Source organism: Schistocerca serialis, chromosome 6 (genome assembly GCF_023864345.2).
Source record: "Schistocerca serialis cubense isolate TAMUIC-IGC-003099 chromosome 6, iqSchSeri2.2, whole genome shotgun sequence".
NCBI classification, from domain to species: Eukaryota; Metazoa; Arthropoda; class Insecta; order Orthoptera; family Acrididae; genus Schistocerca; species Schistocerca serialis.
This window is the reverse complement of record NC_064643.1, coordinates 729034669-729040716: the sequence shown is the minus strand read 5'-3', so window position 1 is coordinate 729040716 and position 6048 is coordinate 729034669. Positions and strand designations below refer to the sequence as shown.

General features: G+C 48.5%; 1 protein-coding gene across 2 annotated transcripts in view; it reads right to left on the bottom strand.

Moving 5' to 3' along the window:
- The window catches only part of LOC126483941 (S1 RNA-binding domain-containing protein 1), a 265993-nt gene that overhangs the window by 240648 nt on the left and 19297 nt on the right, over positions 1-6048 (bottom strand). The gene's annotated exons all lie outside the window — the stretch shown is intronic.

The following is a 6048-nucleotide window of genomic DNA, read 5'->3' as shown; positions in this document are numbered from 1 at the left end:
CAAGCAGAACACTGAACAGAAGACAGACTTCATGATCTCTCTCCCCCCCCCCCCCCCCTCCCGGATGGTACAAGCATTATTGTCAAGCATTAAACTGTGCAAGAACACAGCTCATTCAGTTCTGAATATTCAAAAATACCCTGCCTCCTGTCGATATAGTGCATTGTGAATAATAATAATAATAATAAACAGGACGGAAAGTTCCAAGTTACTGGGTGTACCGGTATATGTTAATGAAAACTTCACATTTTAGGTTCAGCTAATTACCTTCACTGCAAAAATACACTTCTGGAAATTGAAATAAGAACACCGTGAATTCATTGTCCCAGGAAGGGGAAACTTTATTGACACATTCCTGGGGTCAGATACACCACATGATCACACTGACAGAACCACAGGCACATAGACACAGGCAACAGAGCATGCACAATGTCGGCACTAGTACAGTGTATATCCACCTTTTGCAGCAATGCAGGCTGCTATTCTCCCATGGGGACGATCGTAGAGATGCTGGATGTAGTCCTGTGGAACGGCTTGCCATGCCATTTCCACCTGGCGCCTCAGTTGGACCAGCGTTCGTGCTGGACGTGCAGACCGCGTGAGACGATGCTTCATCCAGTCCCAAACATGCTCAATGGGGGACAGATCCGGAGATCTTGTTGGCCAGGGTAGTTGACTTACACCTTCTAGAGCACGTTGGGTGGCACGGGATACATGCGGACGTGCATTGTCCTGTTGGAACAGCAAGTTCCCTTGCCGGTCTAGGAATGGTAGAACGATGGGTTCGATGACGGTTTGGATGTACCGTGCACTATTCAGTGTCCCCTCGACGATCACCAGTGGTGTACGGCCAGTGTAGGAGATCGCTCCCCACACCATGATGCCAGGTGTTGGCCCTGTGTGCCTCGGTCGTATGCAGTCCTGATTGTGGCGCTCACCTGCACGGCGCCAAACACGCATACGACCACCATTGGCACCAAGGCAGAAGCGACTCTCATCGCTGAAGACGACACGTCTCCATTCGTCCCTCCATTCACGCCTGTCGCGACACCACTGGAGGCGGGCTGCACGATGTTGGGACGTGAGCGGAAGACGGCCTAACGGTGTGCGGGACCGTAGCCCAGCTTCATGGAGACGGTTGCGAATGGTCCTCGCCGATACCCCAGGAGCAACAGTGTCCCTAACTTGCTGGGAAGTGGCGGTGCGGTCCCCTACGGCACTGCGTAGGATCCTACGGTCTTGGCGTGCACCCGTGCGTCGCTACGGTCCGGTCCCAGGTCGACGGGCACGTGCACCTTCCGCCGACCACTGGCGACAACATCGATGTACTGTGGAGACCTCACACCCCACGTGTTGAGCAATTCGGCGGTACGTCCACCCGGCCTCCCGCATGCCCACTATACGCCCTCGCTCAAAGTCCGTCAACTGCACATACGGTTCACGTCCAAGCTGTCGCGGCATGCTACCAGTGTTAAAGACTGCGATGGAGCTCCGTATGCCACGGCAAACTGGCTGACACTGACGGCGGCGGTGCACAAATGCTGCGCAGCTAGCGCCATTCGATGGCCAACACCACGGTTACTGGTGTGTCCGCTGTGCCGTGCGTGTGATCATTGCTTGTATGGCCCTCTTGCAGTGTCCGGAGCAAGTATGGTGGGTCTGACACACCGGTGTCAATGTGTTCTTTTTTCCATTTCCAGGAGTGTAGAAATGTGTAAGTTAACATATTCTGTATATTTTCATTCACTTGTGACCTGTGGGATAATGTTCTGGAGCCACTAGTCCAACAGAGAAATAATAATTAGAAAAGAATGTGCAATTCACACACTAACATAATGCAAGTATTTTTTTAAGCAATTGAGTATAATAATCACTGTGTCACACTACATTCCCAACCACTGATTCCCTTTCATGTCCCTCGACTCTTATAACTGCCATCTGGTTTCTGTACAAATTGTAAATAACTTTCCCTCCCTGTATTTTACACCTGCCACCTTCAGAATTTGATAGAGAGTATTCCAGTCAACATTTGTCCTCTAGCCATGCCTGCTTATCCATTTTGCACTTCCCGTCAATCTCATTTTTGAGACTTTGTATTTCTTTTTGACGGCTTCATTTACTGCATTTTTATATTTTCTCCTTTCGTCAATTAAATTCAATATTTCTGCTGTCACCCAAGGATTTCTACTAGCCCTCGTCTTTTTACCTACTCGATCCTCTGCTGCCTTCACTACTTCATCCCTCAAAGCTACCCATTCTTCTTCTACTGTATTTCTTTCCCCCATTCTTGTCAATTGTTCCCTTATGCTCTCCCTGAAACTCTCTACAACCTCTGGTTCTCTCAGTTTATCCAGGTCCCATCTCCTTAAATTCCCACCTTTTTCCAGTTTCTTCAGTTTCAATCTGCAGTTCATAACCAATAGATTGTGGTCAGAGTCAGAGTCCACATCTGCCCCTGGAAATGTCTTACAATTTAAAACCTGGTTCCTAAATCTCTGTCTTACCATTATATAATCTACCTGATAGCTTTTAGTATCTCCGGGATTCTTCCATGTATACAACCTTCTTTTATGATTCTTGAACCAAGTGTTGGCTATGATTAAGTTATGCTCTGTGCAAAATTCTACCAGACGGCTTCCTCTTTTATTTCTTAGCCGCAATCCATATTCGCCTACTATGTTTCCTTCTCTCCCTTTTCCTACACTCGAATTCCTTGACTATTAAATTTTTGTCTCCCTTCACTATCTGAATAATTTCTTTTATCTCCTCATACATTTCATCAATTTCTTCATCATCTGCAGAGCTAGTTGGCATATAAACTTGTACTACTGTAGTAGGCGTGGGCTTCGTGTCTATCTTGGCCACAATAATGCGTTCACTATGTTGTTTGTAGTAGCTTACCCGCACGCCTATTGCTTTATTCATTATTAAACCTACTCCTGCATTACCCCTATTTGATTTTGTATTTATAACCCTGTATTCACCTGACCAAAAGTCTTGCTCCTCCTGCCACCGAACTTCACTAATTCCCACTATATCCTACTTTAACCTATCCATTTCCCTTTTTAAATTTTCTAACCTACCTGCCCGATAAGGGATCTGACATTCCACGCTCCGATCCGTATAACGCCAGTTTTCTTTCTCCTGATAACGACGTCCTCCTGAGTAGTCCCCGCCCGGAGATCCGAATGGGGGACTATTTTACCTCCGGAATATTTTACCCCAGAGGACGCCATCATCGTTTATCCATACAGTAAAGCTGCATGCCCTCGGGAAAATTACGGCCGTAGTTTCCCCTTGCTTTCAGCCGTTCGCAGTACCAGCACAGCAAGGCCGTTTTCGTTAGTGTTACAAGGCCAGATCAGTCAATCATCCAGACTGCTGCCTCTGCAACTACTGAAAAGGCTGCTGCCCCTCTTCAGGAACCATACATTTGTCTGGCCTCTCAACAGATACCCCTCCATACCATGCTGGATATGAGGTGCAAACAAGTCCATGGTCATCGTTGGCGCAAAACACAATGCTGCATAGTGCATGGTGCAAAACGCACCCAAGAAGGCGCCCTTGCCCAAGAGATGGAGATGGGAAAATTTTGAAAAATGGAGGTCAAATACTACAGGGGACCATCAGATAAAGGTTGAAATGTGTGAGACTCCTTTTAGTCGCCTCTTACGACAAGTAGGAATACCTTGGGAATATTCTAATCCCCGCACCCGCAGGGGGTGTGTTGCTGTAGAGCATGTCGACGCTCTTTAATATCCTCAGTGACATCCAGCGACCACCAAGGGACTGTCTTTCGTCGGGGGCACCCTAAGGAACGATGGATCACATTTTCCGGTGAAGAAACGATCATTGTAGTGACATGCTCAACTACAACATTGATGGCACTGTGTGGGGGAGATTCAATGGTGACAGCAGAGATGGAGGCTTCCCAGTCTGCCTTCTTTAAAGCCCATCTGGGTAGGCGTCCGTGAGCATGACACTGGGGGAGAGACAGGAAGATGGGGAAGTGGTCACTACCACACAGGTCATCATGTGCTCTCCAGTGGACTGATGGGAGAAGTCCTGGGCTGCAGAAGGATAAATCAATGGCCGAGTAAGTGCCGTGAGCCACACTGAAATTTGTGGGGCCCCAGTATTTAAGAGGCGGAGGTCGAACTGAGACAGTAAAGTTTCAAAATCTCTGCCTCGGCCAGTAAGCACCCCACAAGGGGTTATGAGCATTAAAATCTCCCAAAAGTAGGAAAGGTGTAGGGAGTTGATCAATCAGTGCAGCCACTGTGTTCTGGGGTACAGCACCATCTGGAGGAAAATATATGTTGCAGACAGTTATTACCTGTGTCATCCTTAGCCTGACAGCCACAGCTTTAAGAGAGGTTTGAAGGGGCACAGGTTCACTAAATACCAATTTCAGGACAGACACAAATTCCACCTGACACTCGATTATAGTCGCTACAGTTCTTGTAATATCCCCTATAGCCACAAAGGGCACGGGTCCGCATTGCCAGGAACCAGGTTTCCTGGAGGGCAATGCAGGAATCTGGTGTAAAGCTTAACAATTGCCGTAGCTCAGCCAGGTGGTGGAAGTAACTGCAGGAATTCCACTGGAGGATGACATTATCATGAGGCAGGGAAGGCATGAAATGCTCATTGAGGCAGTTTACTCTTCAGGTTCACCTGTTGCCACCGACTTATTCCCTGAGCAGTATATATCCATTCTGTCTGAGGGTCCTGCAAGATCTAGGTCCTCAGCGGGCACCAGAATCTCCATCTTATCCCCAGACGCAGAGCTTGTAGGTAGTGGTGGTATGGGTGCCACAGCAAGGTCTAGGTTCTTGGGGGTCGTCTTCTTTTTGGTTTGCTCTCACTGCTCCTTTAGTTTTTCCAGCTGGGAGGGCTTCACTGAGTCAGTCTCAGGGACTGAGAAGGATTGTGAAAGCCTACGGTCCTGTGATTACTTCAACCACTAGTGGGTTTCTGCTTTGCCACTGGTAGGAACCTACGAAGAGAGTGACCCGAGGGACCCCTCCCTAGAGAGAGGAGCCGAAGAATACGTACGCTTCACCGACTGAGAAGTGGGGACTGATGTCACTGATGGTTGTGGAGATGTTGCTCCCGAAGTAGGTGCCGCAGGAGCCCCCCCTCACCATCAAGGGGGCAGGTGGAGTCTGACGGTTCTGAGAGCCAACTGCATGTGGCGGAATGGAAGGTGCTAGAACTGTTGTCATAGCAGTGGCGTAAGTGGATGTCATATGCACGGGACGTATGCCTCTCATACTTGCTCTTAGCCTCAGTGTAGGTCAGTCGGTTCAGGGTCTTGTATTCCATCATTTTCCTCTCTTTCTGTAAAATCCTGCAGTCTTGCGAGCATGGTGAATCATAGTCGACACAGATGGGAGGCGGGGCACATGGAGTATTGGGATGTGATGGACGTCCACAATCTCAACATGTGCCGCTGGAAGGAAAACGGAAACGCACATGGCTGAACTTCCAGCACCGAATTGGGGAGGGATATGTGGCTTGACATCACAGCAGTACACCATCACCTTGACCTTCTCGGGTAATGTGTCACCCTCTAAGGCCAAGATGAAGGCACCTGTGGCAACCTGGTTATCCGTCAAACCCAATGGGCATGCTGCACGAAATGAACACCTTGCCAACTAAATTGGCGTGCGGCTTGTCGTCAGACTGCAAAAGCAGGTCCCTGTGGAATATAATATCCTGGACCATATTTAAGCTCTTATGAGGCATGATGGTAACAGAAACATCCTCCAACTTGTCACAAGCGAGTAATGCCCGTGACTGGGCAGAGGATGCTGTTTTTATCAAGACTGACCCTGACCCCATTTTGGACACACCTCCCCAAACTTGTCCTCTAAATGCCCCACAAAAAACTGAGGCTTCATTGAGATGAAAGATTCCTCATCAACTCTCGTACATACGAGGTACCAGGGTGAAATAGCTTCGCTGTCATCCTTAGCCTGGCGTTCCTCCCATGGCGTGGTCAGGTAGAGGGGTCATATTTCTTGACACTGAAGATGGATCTCG